The following is a 21,704-nucleotide window of genomic DNA, read 5'->3' as shown; positions in this document are numbered from 1 at the left end:
CTTACAACAAAAAACAAGAGAGAATAGCTACCTGAGTTTATACACCCGACATTCTAAAGAGGAGACAGGAAATAAGTAAACAAACACAGACAGGTTATGATTATTGCTATGAAGGGATTAAGCAGGGTCCTGTAAAGAGAATGATAGACTGTCCCACTTCATGGAGGGGAGATTAAGAAAACCTCTCTGAAGAGGTAACATATAAACTGAGACAGAAAGATGAGGTGGAGACAATCATGGAAAAAGCCAGTCAGAAAGACATCCAGACAAAGGAAATGAAAGACGTAACATGAGAAGTAGGAGAAATAGAAGGAGGGGGGATTTAGTGACTTAATATAGATTAAGAAAAAAAAAAACTTGTTTTTTGAAGAGCCAAGAAAACCAGGTTTTCAGAGACTTATTCTTATGATTTCTGTTATACTTTCCTGTTTCCAAGACAGTGAGATGAGCATTAAATGAACTGAAGAGCCATGAGGAGGCAAGAGGAGAAAATTCTACACAAATTTTAGCCGATTTTTCTTCAAGATACTAAGGGATAAATTGTATTTCCAGAGAATTAATAACTCTCCATAAAATAATATATCAACGTAAAATCTTAGGATACGCATTCTATGCTTGCAAAAATGTTATTTTCCAACAGTAAATTGAGACACTGGGGATGGTAGATTTGTTATAAAAAACATTTTGAAACTTCGATTAAAAGGCTTTATTGAAAATGTTTGTCATGACAATTACCCCACTTAATGTTTCAGAAAAGTTGTTTCTGAGGTCAGTATCTATGGAAAAAAATGACGTAATTTTTTTAGGTCAAAAATTGCAGAAATAAAATTTCACTAATGATTACTTCCTTATTTTAATGAGGTACTTTTTAGTATTGTCACCCTAAGGTGCTGACACCTCATTACTTGCCAAATTTATATGGTTTTCAGATCTCTGAGTTGTAGACATTGTGAAGAAGACATTGTGAAGCCCTAATTCACTTGGTTTCATTATTTAAATGACCAATTAAAAATTAAGTCATGAGAGAACCACTAACAATGTGACTGAAACTCTGTGGTTGACTGTTAGGTTGTCAAAAGAATCCAATGTGCACAAACATATGCGTGGATACACACACATACATGAAAGCCATGTTTTCAGTGATTGTGGGCATAGGAAGGACAAGAGTGTGACAGGCTCAACATTCCTGCTTCATGCTTACGCTAAATGAGTCTCTGGTCAGAATAGCCTAGTATTCTTCAAGGAACATTGGAATGTTCCCAAATTACTCCACATTACTGCCTTGTGCCTCTCTGCCGGGGAAATGGCTCATTACAGGGGGCCAAAGAGGAGCACTGTCCCAGAATCTCTAGTTTTCATCTCTCCTTTCTTTGCCACATCTTCAATCTTATTCTTTCTCTTATACCTAATTCTCTAAATCCTCGCTTCTCAAAGTGAGGTCGATGAAGCAGCAGCATCATCCGGGAGCTTGTTTGAAATGCAGAATTTCAGTCTGCACCCCAAGACCTACTGAATCAGAATTTGCATTTTAACAGCAAGTGTTATATGTACATTCAAGTTGGAGGCTCTCCTCTATATTCAAACATGCACAAGTTTTCCCTATCTGGCAAAGCTATCATCAGAACTTACTCCTGTTTCTTTGCTATTATATTTTCCTTTCTTTTGTGGCCAGACCTCCATGTGCTGCTTGATATAATCCAATTCCTTTTTACTTTCCCCTCGATAACACCCTGGAATTTGGCCTCATGTCCACCTGTAGCACATATATCAGAGTCGTTGCCCCTCAGTATCCTTTCACCTTGATTCACCTAGCATCCACCCCTTCTCCCTTCTCAGACCATGGGGTTCACACTCCTCCCCAGGGTACAGCATATAACCAGGTTAAGCCAAAGAGTCAACCACGTTCCTCCTGGCTAAAGTGATTGGTGTCAACAATGGTATGGGCTTGTAACCACTTAGAGTGAACGAGGAACAACCAGATTTGATTGGGACTTCTGGAGAGGGAGATTTCTTACTTTTATTTCTGTGAGGTTTCAAGATGATAGGATGTAAGTTCTGGAGTTCCTCCTGCAATCCATCCTCCTTTAGACCCAGGTGGAAGTGGCCACTGCCATGGACCCCATTCTTTGGTCCTGCTCCAGCTGTACTTCTTCCACTGGTCAAGGAATCTCCAAGGCTGTGGGGATGGGCCAGGCAGAGCCCATGACGCCTCCTTATCCAGGAACCCAGGACTCTGGAATTCACAGTCCAGTTGACCTCAAGCCTGTTTCTGAGGCTTGTGCAGAAAGAAAATTTCTTGTGCACTTCTTGGTCTGTCTCCTGAAGTACATCTTACTGCTGCTGATGTATGTACTTCTTGGCCTGAGGGGTTACCAGGGGAAGCTTTCTGTGAGGGGTGTGGACAAAGCTTGCTCCTGTGGGCTGTGTGTTCACATGTCTGTGAGAATCCCCTCTGTGGTGCAGGGTGGAGCCAAGGTTAAAAGAGAAGCAGCCACCAACAGCCATCACTGTTCATTCACTGTTGGTAGCACGTGAGACCTAGCCCCACAGTCTCTGCTCTGGAACGTCACCAATGACTTCTACATTGCCAGAGCTTTCCATCTGTTTTCATTTTCTTTGCACGTTCTCCTTCATTTGACACTATTGACTCCCTTAAGACTTAGAAAACTAAATTGTCAAGTATTTGTATTGTGCACATGTCACAAACCTGACAGTCAGCCTAGACTCTTCCCTCCTCCTCAAGTCTCCTCCTCACCCTTAGGTCCTTCCAATTAAACATTGTTTTTAATCGGTCACATCTTTGCCTTCCTCACTGTAGATGTCCTGGATTTGCTACTTCAGTAGATTTCAAACTAGACTTATTCCTCTCAAATGGGTCTTCTACAAAATCATGAGAGTGACCTTCTAACAGGGAACTAATTATATTTTTTCCTACTTATTAATCATCAGTCGTTCTTCTCCACCTATTAAATACACTTAATCCCTACGACGGCTTGCAAATCTCTTCATGCTCTGTTCATTGTTTACACGTCCAGCCTACTTCATTCATTAATCAAATATTTATTGTCTACTTTGTGGTATGCAGAAGTCTAGGCAGTGGGGGTACTGTGGTAAACAAGAAAGAATGTCTGCTTTCAAGGGAATATTGGAACAAATAGTTTGTAAACAAATAAGCCAATAAGACAAATTTACAAACATTAGTAAACACTGTTCACAGAATGAAAATAGTGTTGTTTGCTAGAAAGTGACAGGGTGGCTAAATTAAGCTATACGGTCTAAGAAAGTTTTCTAGAGATGTGACATTCAAAGCTGAGACTTGATTAACTAGAACACACCCAAAGTACAGCAGAGAAACCTCTGAACAGAACTCACAGAGGGTATAAAGGCCTTAAAGGAAGAACTACTGCCCACTCTTTGATTCACATTGTGTGCTTCAACTTGACCTCAAACTTGCAATTCCTCAAGCACGCCAGGCCACTTCGGCAAGCCTCTGTGGCTTTTTGTGTGCAGGTCTGTCTGCTTAGAATGCCCTGTTCTTCTTTCTGCCCAGACAATTACTACTCATCTTTCTAGTTCAATCTACCTGTTACCTCCTTTGTTAAGGCTGCTTCAACTGCCATCTCCTTGCCAAGCAGATGGAGGTGCTCCCTTCTCTGTGCTCTCCCCTTTCATAGCATGAATTTCCACTATAATAACCCTGTTATGGTATTGAAATTCTCTTAAAGGCAGAGAAAATGTTTTATCGCCTTGTTTTTCTAGATCCTTGCATACATTACAGACTCAATGAATATTGAAGTGGATGGAGGAAAATTTCTTTTGAAAACCTCTCATCTATTCAAATCCTTATGCCACTCTGTTCTAATTCTTTTCAAAAACCCTTAGACTTCCTTATTTTTCTTCTTAGTGGGGTCTTCTTTCTCTTTCTCCTCCTCATCTAGTCTTTAGGATTCTCTAGGGCTGAAGACTTACAGCTTTCTAGTTCAGAGATCACTTGAATTTTCAGAACTTCAACAACCATTTCTGTGTTGATTTAAAAATTTTGTTTTCAATAAGATGTTACTGTTTTCTTAAAAAAAATTCTTTATTCATATTTATTCAGTTGACTTTCAGTTCCTTGTTTTATGCCTTGTCCGTCAGATCTTAAATATTATTGAGAGATGAAAAACACAGAAATAGTAGGCATAAAAATCAGTCAGTGTGTATTTTCAAGGAATCCCTGGTATCTACATGTGTGTAATTGTCAAATAGCTTTGAGTCAGACATGTTAAGTGCTTTACAAGTATTAGTCACCTAACCTTCACAAGATCTTACAAAGTAGGTACTTTTATTACTTCCATTTTACGGATAGGTCAAATGAGGCTTAGACAGATTGGGAATTTGCTCTCAGCTACCACTCAGTGCCGGAGCCTGGATTCTGGATTCTAATTTGCATCTGTCTGATTCAGCGTTCAACCAGTAGGCCAGAAGGACACATAGGATGTGGCTTAGACATTAAGCATTTCATGACAATTCTGTGCCTCCTCAATTTCTCATTCTATAGCTATATTCAAGTAAAACTAGGAATGCAATAGGTCTTAAATTCCTGCAGCCATTTAGTAATTGGGATTTGTATCCAGCCTTTTACTATCTTGTTTTGTCTTGTAAACAGGCAACTATATATATAAAAAAATTTCTGTCTGAATCCAGCCACAACACTTCTGTGTTTCTTGCATACAGTGAAACATTTTTACCCCTGGAAAGGGCAAGAATATGACTCAGATAGTGGTCTGGCAAAATTTTTGCTGTATAATTTAGGGGGTGGAAATTTGGAATTCACTAAGGCTGCTAAGAGAGGTACATTTTGTAAATCAAACATTGCTATAATCAGGCTTCAGGTACACCAAATGGCCTCTTCCAGGCAATGTTTTTGACATTAAATATTCTTTCCCTGGGAGCTATACTAAAATGTGACAGCAATCAGATTCCTTGACTGATTAAATACTTAGTGAACATTGAGATCAACTTCACACTTTCTTCCCCTGCAGGCTTATGTGGGGCCATCACAGCAGCCACCCTGTGAGTGAAAGGCAGTTAGGTGATACCTGATCACTATAGTAATTCAATTATGCTCGAGAAACCCACTCACAGGCAGAGTGCATTCCGCTCTCCCTCTCAGGAATAGGTAAACAGCCATTTGTGACTTCAGCAGCAAGACACTCTAAAACTTTTGATTCAAGAAGAAATAGCTTTCATCAGTTGTGTGTCCTCTTTTTATCTGGGAATGAAAAACAGTTGAACTTTGTAGTGGCAAATTCTCGTGACAGTAAATGTCAGGGCATGTTCGCACCACAATGGATTCGAGGGTGGTTGTGAAGTTCTTTGTATTGTTGCGAGCATTGTAGAGGAGGTTGCTAGAGTAATGGTATATTTCTGAAGCAAAGAATGGTGCAAGCTTTGCTCATCTCCAACGTTAGTTCTGACTTTCTTCTTCAGAACAGAGTTGCACATGAATATTAGGGCATATTTTGGGAAGCTGTATAGCATGTTTGGGAAAGCTGAGACTCTGGAGTTAGGCTGCCTGGAGTAGAATCTTGACTCTGTGATTCACTAGCTGTGTGACCTTGGATGAGAAATTCACTAGCTCAGTTTCTTCACCTATAAAATGAAGTTGTCAGAAATACCTGTCCCGTAGGAGGTTGGGAGGATCAGAATAAAAGATTCATATGAAGAAGGCAAAGGATTTCATATGGTATTTGGCACTTAGTGGTACCCAATACGTGTTACTTCCCTGCGATTGTACTCTCAAGTAAAATGTCAGTAAACTGGCTTTGCCTCAGGTCATATTTGATAATGGTGAAGGTGATGACCATGCTATTTCCCATACAAGAAACACTTATTTGCATCAACCATGCTATGCACCAAAGCACAAAGGGACGTGAGCTGGACCCAGTTTATGTGTATCCACCACCTAGATTTGCTTGGCATCACCTGTCTTCTTATGGCTTACACCTTTCCTATAGTCATCAAGGCCATCACAGTTATCACCTCATTTCTGAGCAACACCAGTTGTCTCTGCCTCCCCTGAGATGAGATGAGGCCTGGACTTAAGGGAACCATCATAGCTCATCTCCAGCACCTAGTCCCCATCTGACTGCACCCTTGGAGTCTCAGTCTCATCCATTGTCTACCCAAAGCAGCTGACAACACACTTTAGAGGACTGGGAGTTAATGCCTTGTGGGGTGACTCTTGACTAATGAAAGAGAGAAGAAGGGAAGAATAAACAGATAAATTGTTCGTCTTTCTTTTCTAGATGGCCTGGTCTAAGATGCACTGGTTCCATATGATCAGTTCAGTAACACATCACCTGATATTTGCTTCACACCTTTCTTACATCACTTTACTTTCTCCTTCTCTCTTACTTCCTTGGGATTATACTCCTTAATAAAATGTTAGTACATTAGCTTGCCTCAGACACTATCTTCTAGGGCTCTAGGGACTAGAGGTAGGAAACACCATTTTTCCATAATAAGGTGATAATTTAACTTAGTAAACATAAATATTTTAACAGCAACTTTAAAACAATTTGGTAATGGCTATTCTATTCCCATGGCAACACAGAAGATGGGGGGATGGGATGTATTCCTCAAAAGGGAAGCAAGGAAATGTCAGGCAGGCTTCCCTGAGAGGGAGACGTTTTTGAAGGATGAATAGAGTTTTTGAAGGATGAATAAAGATGAGAAAGAAAGTCAGAAAGAAAGAATTGAGTGAATACAAAGGTGTATGAACAAATGCAAACTTGCGTGCAAAGAATAGGGGGTCCCATATGACTGGAGTGGAGGGTGTGTGGAGGAGGTGGTATAGATGAGCTGGAAGTGTATGCTGATTCAGATTGTGAAGGGCCCTGGATGCCATACTAAGAAGGAAATTTGGCATTATACTCTAGGTAGGAGGGAGCTTTCAAAGGTTTTGAATAGGGAGGTGATATGATCAGAATGTAACATATTGGAGGCAAGCAGCCTACTTAAGTGGCTACTTGCGGCAGTCCACATGTGGCCATAAGAACATAATCTAAGAGAGAAGTGGGTCTAGAGATTGAAGGATAAATACCAGAGATGTTTTGGTGACAGAATCAAGAGGACTTGGAAAACTTTGCACGTGGAGTGAGAGAGAGGAGTCAATGACGATGCTCAGATGGTAGCCACACAGGAGAGTGAATGATGATATTATTTACCAAGACGGAGGGCAGAGGGGAAGACACAATTTTAGGGAAGAAGCTAATTTTATAATAGTGTAGTTAAGTTTCCTGGTGAACATATAGATAAACATTCCCAGAAATAGTTGGAAATACAAATCCAGACCTAAAAAAATGTTGTTAATCTACAGATAAAGTTGACTGCCGACATTCACTAGTTATAGATTCCAAGTCTTTTTAGAATAATTAAATTTGTAAAAATCAATTTAGCTTGTAATCCAAGCCTCCATCCCACCCACCCCCTCCTTCAAATGCATTAAACAGCAATAGAAAGCTTGAATAAGCTTGAATAAGGATGATGAGTCCTGTGAAGAGTGGTAGAGAACAAATAACTGGATTGAGATGTAAATTCACGAGGTCACTATGTTCACTCTCACCTGAGCATCTGGGTCCTTTTCAGAACACAGGAGCCAGATAGAGGTCTCAGGAAAATGACAAATTATTATGTCTTTGGGACCTTTAGTGTCCTTCGTGAATATTCAAAATTGGGACTATTAAGTTATTTATAAATGTAAAAGACATTCTTACTCAGATGATGAGTGAAGGCAAAATAGACCAGGAAGAGTTTGCAGAATGAAAAGATTTATTAGGGAGGGAAGAAAACCTCACCTATATTTATGTTTCAGTAATGTGTGCCGATTTTATGAATAATACCAACTAACATTTATGAAGACATTGTCATAACATGCGAGACACTGTTGTAGGAACTTTACATGTGTTAACTCTCTTAACTCTTGCAGAATCCTAATGATACAGGTATTATTGCCGTCACTTTCGAGATGAGGGCACAGGAGGGTCATAGATCGTGTAGATCATGAGCCAGGTTTTGAACTAGGCAGTGCTGTGCCAGCCCTCGGCCTTTAACCATTATGCCATTTCACCTCCCTAATTCTGTAAGGATGGTAATATTTCTTATATTTGCGTAGCAATTTACAGTTTTTGGTACATGCTTTCTTACTGACACAAAACAGACTTATAAATTAGAAAAGACAAGTATTACTTAGGAATTAAGGCTATGAAGGTTTGTATTCTGTGAGGTTACACAGCTATTTCACAGCTCTTATATAACGTGAGCTGATTTTGAGGTTAAATACTATCAAGGCTAGAGAGTGCTTACTTTTGAGTAGAGAAAATGAAAAATTCAAAGGTGAGTGAACCCGCAGAATGGTGAGGCCAGAATATAATCTAGGAAGTGCCATTTTCATTTCCTAGGTTTGGCATTAGCTCCAGCAGCTTTGTTGGGGTCTGGTCCTTGGGAGACAGAGCCCCGAGTGCCAGACTTCTTCACTGAACACAGTTTACCTCCACAGTTTATCAGGGTGTAAATTCACTCTGTGGGACTGAATTGGAGGAGAAAACGCTGCAACTCATTTTACCCAAAGCCCACTAAGACTTAGTGGGCAGCCGCTTTGCCCCTCGCTGCCCTGTGTAATCTGGCCTCAGGCATGCTCAGAAAATGGCCCAGTTTCCCTTTATTGCTCCAAGGAGGTGTTCTTGGTCACTTTGTATGAAGACGAAAAGAAATGAGCTTCCTTCTTCACAAAATGAATTTAACTAACATTGTATCCTTAACGTTATTATAGTTTGGTTATTGACAAACAATTGTAGAAGAAGATGGGGGTTAACTCATTTACTCAACAAATATTTATCTCAGTAAATACATAGTATTTAAGAGAATGGACTCTGGAGCCAGACTGGGTTCAAATCCTACCTCTGCCCTTTATTGGCGAGATTGATCAATGCCATGGCATCTTTATCTATAAGCTGTGGCTAATAATAGTACCTGGATCACAGGGTTGTTAAGATGAGATGCCTGGCACATGGGTGCTATGATAGTGTTAGTATATTACTGAGTGCCTACTATGTGCCAGACACTGTTGTAGGAACTGGAAATAAAGTCTTAATCAAGGTAGACAAAATGTCTGACTTCACATGGCCTGTGTTCCATCATTCCAGTCAGGAAGACAGATAACAAACAAGCATCAAATTCTGTATACATTATGATTTCAAGTTGTGATCTAAATTGCATAATGGCTGTACATATTCATATGTTTAACAATATAATACTATATATTAGATAAAACTCTACAGTTTTCAACCACCTTTCATATTTCTTATGATCAACTATTCATTGGCCCAGAACTTAATAGGCACATTTTATTTTGAATCCTCCCCCAAATCCTGAAAGGTAAGAAACTGAGATGCAGAAAAACTCTCTAACATGGTAAGCGATAGAGGTAAAATCCAAACCTACATTTGTCTCACTTTGAAGTCAATGTCCTGAAACTACTCTATGCTGCCTCACAACCCTGAGATGTGGTGGGACAGAAATTATCCCCATTTCCAGCTAAGAAAAGTGTGGCTCAGGTTAAGTGTCTTGGATCAAGGTCATATAGCTTAGTAAATGGAAGAGCTGGGATGTGAATTCAGATTTTTGGATTCCTATGTCATTGTTTACCTACTATAACAAAATTACAAAATTCCACAAGCATTTGAAGAATGGTTCAAAATGCTGTCTGGTAGCTCAAACCACACTTATACTTTGTTGTTATTATTCATATCATTCTAGGGCTTAAACCATGTTTACCTTTAAAAATCCATATCAACTGTGTGTGAGTCAATTTTTTGGAATGAGAATGTAGCTTCTCAAAGAAACAATGTTCAAAATATTGGTTAGGGAGACAGCCTTGATGGCCTAGCAGTCAAAGTTTGACACGCTCCATTTTGGCAGCCTGGGTTTGGTTCCTGGCCACAGAACCACACCACTTATCTGCCAGTAGCCATGCTGTGACAGTGGCCCACATAGAAGAACTAGAAGGACTTACAACTAGACATACAACCAAGTACTGGAGCTTTGGGGAGAAAAAAAAGAGAGAGAGAGGAAGATTGGCAACAGATGTTAGCTCAGGATGAATCTTTTCCAGCAAGAAAGAAATATTGGTTAGGTCCTTAGACCAGCCCACAAGAGTCTCCTTAACATTTAGGGGCATGGAAATACAACGGAAGCCACTCGATACTAGTGATTTGTTAGTTTCTCCATATTTACAGAAGGAGAGTTTCCTTACTAGGGCAATCTGAAAGCCCTGGGATCAATGCTCAGTTGGGCAAGGAAAAATGGAGGGTGATTATAGAGAAGGATCACTCTATCACCAAATGGACATTTGTTAGTCAGGGAAGGCCTGTATTTTCATTCTCCTGGAACAATCTCATGACAGAATTAGCACAGATGTTTCTGACTTTTGTGTGAGATAATAGTCATATTCGCTACAGTTTTTAATTGTTAAAAATTAGCACGACAGTATATTCAGACAGTGATCTGTCATTTCCCCAGTGCATCCCCATGGCCCCCCAAAAAGAGATTATGTGTAGAAAGATTCTTTGGAAATCACTCTCAAGTCTAGTATTTCTCTGATACCCCCACATTCTCAATGATGTTGGAAAAGTTGGCCAGGAGAGAGACCAATAAGCAAATCAATATCAGCACCATGAATGTAAAAGGAAATTGTGTGGTGACACCACAAACTATCCTCCTAAGGCCATTAAATTGGCCAGAAGCATTCTTTTATATTATGTGGTTTACCTTTTGGAAATACAAGCAAATGTATCCAAAATGAGTCCCAGAGCTCTTTCATATCTCAGAACTTTTACTTTCATCTACCCACCAGTGAATATGAAGGGGACTTTTCTCTGTTTAGTTTCTTCTTTGGAATCCTAAAGCATTTCCCTAAAGTGTTTTTGATCCTCAAATACTTTTTTGAAAATCATTTTTTTTTTCCCTTTTACTAAACAGTTCCTTTTAACCACTTATACAAAACATTTATTTAGAAATATGCAATATTATGGTTTCCAGAGTGTTGGAACATTGATGATTCCAGAAAGAAGATTATATTAAATGTCATCATGGTAAAATAGAAAGAACACAATTAAGAGCCCAGAGACCTGGGTCCAGCGTGTTCATTCACTAAGAAGATTCACTTAAATCCTTTGAGTCTTAGTTTGTTGTGGTGCCTGATACATTGTTGTGTGTTATATGAAAAAATTATGTTGTATGAATTTGCAAAATAAAGGTAGTCTTAAACTTGAAAAATTCTAAGTGACCTTTCAATGGTAAGAATCTCTTTTTAAACTCTACCCTAGCATTTTTCTAATAACTTTCATGATACCTGTGAGTGACTTGGGCATCATTACAATCTTGTTCAGCAGGACCTTTCCTAGATAATTAGTAAACACTTATTCTTACGCAAAGATGAATGGAATAGGAGCAAACCTATTTTATATATTTAGTTAATATCTGTTTTATAGGTAGATAATAGAAGCAAATAACATCTTATAATAACAGCAAAATTCACTGATTAGGTGTCTACAAGAAGTTAATGCTTTGAAGTGCTAAGGGAAGTTTAGAATAATTTAATTACACAGAGTAATTAATGTGAATAATATCCCTCTGATTTTAGTCTCAAACATATTTGACATTTTGTCTTTCTTACATATATTGAAATTCTTTTAGTCATGTTCATTTTAAAATGCCTTATTGATTACACATGCACATTAAACATAGATTTGAATCTTGAAAATGTAAAATTTTTGATGTCTAGTTCATTATTGAGAAATTGATTACACAATTTCAAATGCAAATTATACCCTTTAAGTAAGAAGAAACATATTTGTTGAACAGCATTTAAAATTCCCCCAGAGGAACCTTAGTAACTTAAAAGAGTGAATGTACGTCCAACTTGAGATAAAATATTTCCTTTTTACTGGCAGCACCAGTCCTTAGGATGACTACCTACAATTATCAGCTTGGAATTTAGGGTGACACATTGCCTTAATTACTTGTGTGTGGCTAGTTAATTTCATTTCCCAGAAATTCAGTGAAATCTGCAGGTCTGAATTTATTTAATGTGGCATCTGTGACTTTGAACTCTGGCTTTGGAAATTCATAAATTTCTTCTGAAATGAAAAGGGCAGAAATCGCTGTAACAGTGTTCCAGTTAATTGTTTTTTAGCAATGGCCATCTGGACATGTGTCTAGTCTCTACTCTAAGTATCATGTTAGGAGAATGTTCATGAGATATAATTGGAAAAGATGAGCAACTGTGCCTCTTTTGCTAGTGAGGTTATCACTAATAATCTCATAAACAAGTACATTTTAGCAAAATCTTCATCCAGTCCTAAAAGGATATTTCTTTACAAATTTCCCTAGAGATAAGGAACTCACTTTCTCTCTTTTTCTTTTTTGGAGCAACTTTAAACAAAGATATAAATTTTGTTTCCACTAAAATCTAGTATACGAAAAGAATATAAAATTTGCCATTTAGCCATACGTTCAAACTACGTTTAGCAAACATCTACTATATCTCAGACATCATGCTAGCAGCTGGGAAAATAATGGCGAAGAAACACAAACACAAGCTCTGGCCTCATGGAGATTACCTGAACAACAAGCATGAATTATTCACAAAAATTATCACGGAATTAAAAATTTTATATAGATACTCTAAGGAAGACTTTCCTGTGGATGGGCAAGATCTAAAGGAAGAGAGGGAAGAGATTATTCCCGTTATAAGTAATGTGCAAAGACTCTTTGGTGGAAGAAAACTTGGAAAATTCCAAGAACTAAAAGAAATCTCCACTAGAAGAGAGAAAATCATTGAGAGAGTGACACGTTATGAAAGTGGACAAAGAGGAAGAGAGTCTGGAGGTCTTACTGGCTGAATAGGGATTTCAGCTTTACCCTGAGAGCAACGGAAAGCTATTTAAGAATTTTAAAGTTGGGGTATTGTATGTGCATTTTGGAAAAACCATTCGATTTTCATTGTAAAGAATGGATTGAAGAACATCAAAAATGGATAAGGAGAGGCCAGTTAGGTTATTGTTGTATTCCAGGCAAGGGATGTGGGTAGTTTAGAGTAGAGTAGTGACAGTGAACATGGAAAGAGGAATACAGGATGAGTTTTATTTAGGAGGTAAAGCTGACAGGGGCTGGTGATGGATTAGATATGGACAGTCAGGGAAGCAGGGGCTCTGTCCTGAGATTTTGGCTTTCAAAATTGAATGGTTCATGGTGCCACTCTCTAAGATAGGAAACACAGCCAAAGAAACCTTTTGGGGAAAATTTATCAGTCCAATTTTGGGTGGAGATGCACAGGTAGAGATGAAGAAGAGTGGAGAGCTGGATGTGTGGGTTTAGGGCTCAGAACGGGCCTCTGACATAAATTTAAAATCATTAATGCATAGAAGCTAATAGAAGCAGTGACAAGGATGAGATTGCCCAGGGAAAGAGATGAGGTGCAATGACAAGCTGAGTAGAGGAGAATGAGCCTGCAAAAACAGAAAAACAGCAGCCAGAGAGAGAGGAGCACGTCAAGAGAGAGTGGTCTCTCAGACCCCGAGGGAGAGTAAGTTCCATGGAGGAATCAGTGCACTTCACTTTAGGAAATGCATCCAACTCATCAAAGTTTTCCAGCTCCCCGCCTACAGGCACATGGTAACATCTACTTCCTGGCTCATTGTGGGTGGATGTGGCCATGTGTTTAGTTTTGGCTGAAAAATTATGAGCAAAAAGGATGTGTGTTGATATGGGCACAGTCTGTAATTGCCTGTATGAAGTTCACCAGAGCACTCCCTCTACCAGAACTGTACAGGCAATGTTCAAAATAGAGGCTCCTCTGAAGATCTAAGTCCCTGAGTGTTTAAGATGAGCAAAGCCTTCCTGTTAACCCTCAATGGACAAGCAGAGCAAGCAAGAAAGAAACCTTTGTTATGATGAGCCTGAGGTTTGTTGTTTATTTTTTACTGCAGGATAATCTAGACCATTCTGACTAAGTGTTAAAATCTGCTGAGAGATCAAGAAAGATGAAGATTAAAAAAAATCTGTTGGATTTAGAAAAATGACCATAAGGAGAGCTTGATGGGAAGCAGAAGTCAGATTAGAAAGGGTTGAGGACTGAGAAGAAGATAAGGAAACTGACAGCAAGTATATATAGAGAGATTCTGTCAAAAGCTTATCAATGACAGGGAGCAAAGATTATCGTGGTTACTTGAGAATGATGTAATAGTTTGTTGTTTTTATAAAATGGGGGAGACGAGAGATGTGTGAATAAGGAAGGATTCTGATGAAAGAAAGAGGTAGAATATGAAAGAAAATACAAAAATACAAAAGAAAATGAGATGATGGACACTGAATATTTCTTGAAAAGGCAGGAGGGGTATGCCTTGAAAACTACTAACAGAGTTAGGCAAATTTTGACTAACAAGTAATTCTTGGTTCCTTATAAAAAGAATCATTTATTGGAGCAAAAATAAATAAATTAAAAATAATAAATAAATATTCTGCAATGAGTAAACAAGAAACAATGATGAAATCTGTATGATATTTAATTTACCTATTTTTTTTTTTTGTCCCAATGCCATCTGCAAGAAGAGATAAGCTCTTACTTCATCCCCTCCAGAATGAGACTTCTGGACATTTAGAACCCGTCTTAGGCAAAACTCTAAGTAATCAACTTTAATTTGAACCACAATAATTAGGCTCTTTCATGTTGCAAGAAATATAATGGTGAGAGTGTGTTGAAAGGATAGAGAACAAAGTGAGGGAGTACAGGAAGTCACTGTGACATTTGTACAATCAGGAAGAACTCAAACAGTTTAGAGTACAACTCTTAGTACATATCCACTAAAATGTAGGCTCTGCGAAGGCATGGATTTTGTCTATTTTCTTCACTGCAGTATTCCCGGCTCTTAAAACAGTCCCTGGCGTATAGCAGGCACTCAGCAAGTATTTGTTGAATGTGAGACTGACTAACAGCTCACTTTGCCTTGCCCTTATAAATGAGTGTCTAAGACTCCCAAGCTCTGTGATTCTGCCATTCCTGTGACTAGCCTTTCTCTCACTCTGCTTCTTTCTCTATCTGTTTCTACTGTCACCGCCAATCACCAATCCTCCACCCTGCTGCTCTGTACTCCCACAGCCTCTGCATATTACTCCAGCTTTGACTAGTTTGTGGTTTCTATTTTCCGCCTTGTCAAGGTGTTTATCTTGGTTTTGCAACACTCCAGAGCCTGTAACTCTAATTGAAGTTTTTCATTTACATGCCGTAAGAGAGGTGATTTTATTGGTTAGTTAGTTAGTTACTATCCAATATTAAAAAACCCTGATAGGGCATAGCTCTCATGCCAGAATACCTCATAAGACCACCATTTAGCTTTATAGCTCTCAAATTTGTCCACAGAGAGGAAAATATTTTATATTTGACCCAACACTCAAACATACACACAGACACATACACATAGACACATGCACACACACACAGACACATTCACATACACACTGAAATGAACACTTCATGAAACACTGACCCTTTTTAGTTCAATGCACTCAGATTTATTCTATTCTAGTCTAGCGTATTTTATTCTATTCATTCCATTCCACCCATTCTGTTCTGTTTCATTTCCATATATTCTTTTTCACTTAAAAATGTTGATGAATTGATTCATGACCCACAAAGAGGTCTAACATACAGTTTGAAAAACTGTGGTCTAGCTTGCATATGGCCAGCTTTGTCTTGGACATCAATTTTCAATCCAGTCATCTGTGATCAATCATGTGCAGTAGAGTCATATGTTACAAGACATGAAAATTATATCTGTGGCTAGATTCTTTCATGAGAAGAAAGAGGCACTCCTTTTTCGTATGGGTGTGAGAAGGACTTCGTATGGTCTCTCTGATATGGGCAAACTCCTACTACTCAATATAATGCTGCTTTTATCCTTCCCCCACTCTGCCCATTTCATAAACTAACCCCTACTAAAATGTTGGTTGATGAATCCTTGCAACGGGACCCCCTCTAAGGTGTATGTATGTTTTAATGTGGTCTTATTTAATTGATTTAGTCACTTTTGAAAGCAATTGACTTTTAGAACTGAATCATGGGTCTCTTGTAATGAAATAACAGGTGACTGCACAGAGACAGATGATGTTTGGGGGACCCAGGGCCTTTCTTTATGCCTCTTCAATTCTTTATCTTCTCCTAACACTGGTCCTATGTACAAATAAAAGTCTTTTCTTTCAATTCCAACAGGAAGCCTGTATAGGACCCAAATTTACCTCTAGAATACTATAGTATGGAGAATTTCCTGTAGTGGTAACCTGGTGTGGTAGCCAGAATAACAGCCCCTCCAGGATGTTAACACCCTAATCCCTAGAACTTTGTTACCTGACATGGCAAAAAGGATTTTGCAGATGTGATTAAGGGTCTGTACTTTGAGATGGGGGGTAGTATCCTGGGTTACCCAGCTGGTCTCTATGTAATCAATGATTCCTTTGCAGAGAAGCTTTCCTAGCTGTTGTCAGTGAGGGGGAGAGAGAGAGATATGATGACAGAATCAGAAAGATGTGACTTGAGAGGCCTCAATCTGCAGTTGCTGGCTTTGAAACTAGAGGAAGGGGATCTAAGCTAAGGAATGTGGACAGCCTCTAAAAGTTGAAAAAAGCAAGGAAATGAATTCTCTCCTAGAGTCTCTGGAAAGGAATGTGGTCCTAATGACACCTAGGTTTTAGCCCAGTGAGACCTGTGTCAGCCTCCTGACTTCCAGAACTATAAGATAATAAATTTGTGTGGTTTAAGACACTAAACTTGTGGTAATTTGTTATGGCAGCAATTGAAAACAAATACACACAGAATGAACTTGTTAGGACCAAGAAAATGTGTGGAAATAGAAGCTGCCAACTTCATATAGGCTCTGACATCCCAGATGGGAATCCTTACAAGGTAGTGGATGGGTGACGTAAGGCAATCCTCTTCTTCTATGCCAGAGACCACTGGATTTTTGTACCGTGTGGGTAAACCTATCTGTATCTCTACGGAGTTTAATCTTTTAACCCCAACTTAGAGAATAGAGCACACTGTGGGTTAATACTTATTAGGAACATACAAAAGAAGAGGCAGTGTTCCCAGGATATGAAATATACTGCTGCTTTCTTACAGAGCTTCAAATTGACAGAAAAATTAAACTACTCCTGAAAAATTCCAATGATGGTGTCTACAGCACATAGTGGTATGTGAATACATATTAATACTAAAAAATGTTCTGTGTCTTCTTATGCAAAATTTTTAAACGTTTAAGAAACATACATATAGTGAAGCATATTATCTAAACTATGTTTGCAGATGAATTAGAAATATCTGCCACCTCCTTGTCTTGGCTTCCAGATTGTGAGATTTCTAGAATACAATTCAAGGTTGACATTCCATTTTCAAATAACTTACAATCTGGTATACTAGGGACTCAGAGTAAACTCTCTATTTCCTCTAAAGTGGGTGAGATAACTTATACACTTGTACATGTACACACACACATACAAAGACATTTGTGAATGGAATGCACAAAATCATAATTTTAATCAACAGACACAAAATTCTACACATTCCTGAGACTTAGTGACAAAAATATACTTTGCAAAATTTGTAGAAAATCGTGTAAGCTCCAGGTAAGTTGGTGTAAAGACAGCTGAAGATTTTTCAAAAGGGCGATCTTGGTATGCAAGTGGCAATTGTACCAATGAAAATACAGAGGAGTCAACGAATGGACAACTCTTTAGGTTACACTTATGAGGCAAGTAATCCGTTGGCGTTCCAGTGAGAACTGCACAGAGGGCTCTCTGTTGTTAATTACCAGCAAAAGGGCAGCATGGAAACATCTTATGATCATGTGAAGAGTTGGCACATGTTTCCTTGTGTGTTATTCTGAAAGCAACAAATGAAAGAAAACAGTGCTGAACTTCTAAACTACAGCCTGGTGGGGGTCAGTTTGTGAATGATTCATCTTATGGTTGAGTAAGAAGCCAGGAAGATGTAATAAAGGAAAATATGAAATTGTAAGAACAACTTGGCCCATTCTTTTAATCTAGGGAAATAAAATCAATCTGACCTAAATTAACTTTGGCCCTAATATTTTACTATGATTTGAGCTATCCACTGAAATTAACTGGTAAATGGCATAGTTATTAACTATTTTTGGAAAGTCAGTGTGATCATGACTCAGGGACAAAGTGACCCAGAAGACAGATGTCACAGGCAGCTCAGGGGTCTGAGAGTCAATACATACTGAAACAGGACAGAGAAAAAACTCCAGGGGGAACTTTCTTATAAGCTTGCAAATGTGGCCTTTCTCTTTCCAAGATAGCCTCATACTGGGAAAAATCTGAGCATATGGGGAATATGGCTGTTTCCTATCACTCTTTCTGGTGTATTTGTACTACAGGGACCAAACCTGAGTGACATTTAACATAGGTCATTAAAGGATACCAAGAAAATCCCCCTTTGATTATTAAGTAACACCCTGGACATATTCAAACCACTTTTTGTGTGTTTGATTTCCCCCTCTGGGTGTAGGAATCACTGGCTCCACTCCGTATTAGACACAGGAAGGAGGTAAAGTCTAAATTCTAAACCAGCTGCAGCATCAGGAGAAAAAAATTACCTCTGCATTAATAAGCAACTGACAGCTTCCATGTGGTCAGAGAATTTTTAAGTTAGAAGGAACTTTAAGCAAGGCTTCCTCATTTTACTGGCCAGTTCAATTTAGGTCAGAAAATAGGTACCATGGCCAGACACTGTGGAACTTTTGGATTTTTAGAGATTAAATAAGATCCAGTCCTTGATCTGATGGAGTCTAAAAATAGTGGGATAAGCAGAGGTTGTATCTGTTATAGTGAGGTAAGAACCGCGTTAGATGTATGTATCAGTCGGAGTTTTTAGCTCCAAGCAATAGCAAATGATTTTGGCTGATTTAAATTAAAGAGTAACACACCTCCCACCATTGCTGGGAGGGCTGCAGAATCAGGCACATGGCTTGCAAAGCCAGAGCAGCAGCCAAAATAACGCTACTGGATAAATTAGTTGTTTCTGCTAAGCCTTACAAACCACAGTTTGCATGACCATCACTGAGAGTCCTGTGCTCTGCTCTCCCTGGTCACGACAGCCAACATCCAGACCAAGACATTGTTTGCACAGCTGCCTCTGTTTACCATGAGAGGATTCTCCGTCCCTGCTTCTTTGTGTCGCCACTTCCTAATTCCAGGTCCCAGATAGCTGTGTCTGATAGCCATTCTAAGTGCTTTGTTTCTCCCTTATCTACCAGGCTGGCCAGGACAGTAAGTCACTGGCATTTCAGCTTCCGTGTTGGTTGTCACCATTAAATTGTGGATGGGGTGAAGCAGATTTTAAACTCACAATTTAGTACATCACAGTCTCTTTTAGCTTACATAATCTTTTGGGTGACTGCTTTTTTATTCTCAGTCTCTCAGTTTCTCCTTCTCCTTCTCTGGTTTCTCTCTAAGATGGTATCTGAGTGTGCGGTGGGAGGACAAGACATAACATTACGGTGTGGGGAAAAGAAGAGGGCCAAAAGTCCGTGTAAGGCCATCTGGGGCCTGGCTGGTCACCTGCTGTGGAAGGGTCTGGTTTGATTCTGGTGCTTGAGCAAGAGGCCTTTTGAGAACGTTGTACAAGCATAACAACCATAGATGGATGGTTCTTACCATTTTTCTGGAGTCACGAAGGCATAGTGTAGCCTCTTTGTCCTAATTCCCTAGCATCTGCAGGTCCACTGGCCCTCTTGGCACCTTCACATTCCCACACTGAAGGATGTGGGAATAGTTAGTCTCTGATTAGCTCTCCCAGCTGGGCAAAGACTACAATGGTGTAGGCTGTGTGGCTGAACACGCCGGCTCTGCTCCTGATATATTTGACTCTTCCATACCTATCAATATATTTCTACTGAAGCCCCCTTAGCGTTTCACTCAACCTCCGGCTTTCTTCTTCCAACACACTGGAGTGGAAGGGGCTGATTTTCCATACCCTTTTTCTATCTGTCAGAAATAACAGATGTCCATATTCTACTTATTTTTTAGGTGCAATAAATCTCATGGCTGCAAGTGATCATGATTTCAGGGGAGAAATGAAAATGTCTTGGATTAGCATCAACCCAGTCAGACATTTGCATAAATCAGTACAAGGAATACGTAACGGGGCAAGGAGTGGGTAGAGGGGGCAGAAAAGATTTTCTTAAGGAAGCAACACTCAGCTGTGTGTTGAGGATGAACTCAGTGCACAATTTTAGATAGATTACATTCACATAGGCAGACTAAGTGGCTAGCAGTCCTGATGATATGCTAGAGGAGAGTTGGGAAGACTTGCAAACAACAATTGCTCTTACCAACCTGCCTTTGTATCTGATGGTCCACAGAAATCTCACTGTGTGTCAGCAGGATCTAGAAGGTTCACTTCCCCCACAGTGGCTGAGGGCTGGAAGACACAGCAGAGTGTGTGAGGACCAGGAGAATCTCGCAGAAGCAGAAGGGTGAGGAACTAACAATTGCTGAGAGAATTCTCTTCCCTGGATGGGAGTGATCTGTGATTAAGAACTACTTAAAGGAGTCCAAAGGGCAGTGTTTCAACTGCAGAGCCAGGAGATTAGATTATAGGGGAAGCAAGACAGAAATGCTACAGCTGAGGTCAAAAATCATCGATGGAGGCAAGGCCAGGTCTCCAAGATGCAGTCATGAGACTGAAGGCCAGTCCTTGGGAAGCTGTTAGAAAGCCAAGACCACAACATGAGGCAGAGCTAGTGAAGCAATTAGTGCTGATCCATGAGAGCCCTCATTTCAGGTATGATCAGGGATTAAATTGATAGATTTAATACCTTCCCTTTCTACAAAAAAAGGTTGTGGAAGCCACACCACACTAGAACATAGGAGAATTCTGATGACAGTATTCCTTCCAGGCATTTAGAGAGTTCTTTGAAGACAAATGTTTTCTGGGAGAGATACAGGTGGTATTGGGTATTAACATCCAGCTTAGAGTTAATATCTCAGTTATTTCATTCATTGATTGTTTATCAGAAACATCTACATGTAAATTAGAGTTAGTGATGTGGGAATAAAATAAGGTCTTGCCTTCAAATAAGAAGGTAAGACTGTATGTGTACACACACACACACACACACACAAACACACAATGATGAAACAAGGTATAAAATTTGTTAGAGAGGACTAGATAAAATATTATGGACTTTATTAGGAGGGAGAGAATAATTCAGATTATGGCAGACTTGGGAGGGCTTCTTGAAGAGTGTTTTTTCACTGAGCTTTGAAAGAAAGGAAAGATCTGAACATTTAAAGAATATTTTAGGGAGAAGAAACAGCATGGAGAAGAAAAAGCAACCCTACAAAATCTGTAGGGTTTGGGAAAATAGAGAGCCATTTGTTTTGGAAGGAATATAAATGACTTAAGAGAGAGTTAGCTTCTAGTCAAGAGATTGAGAGACCTGTGACAAAGGAAAATAGGATGTGATAAAGGATGACCCAAGGGGAGTTTTCAACAGAGCTCTGGGTGGGTTAAGTAGCCTGGGCGCAGGAAGCCCCAGTGTTCCTTAGGGAGGTGGCATGTAGAAAGGAGGGAGAGAAAGTGC

This window comes from Ceratotherium simum, chromosome 1, assembly GCF_057802395.1.
Source record: "Ceratotherium simum simum isolate JZ-2026a chromosome 1, ASM5780239v1, whole genome shotgun sequence".
NCBI lineage: Eukaryota > Metazoa > Chordata > Mammalia > Perissodactyla > Rhinocerotidae > Ceratotherium > Ceratotherium simum.
This window is presented reverse-complemented; position numbering follows the sequence as displayed.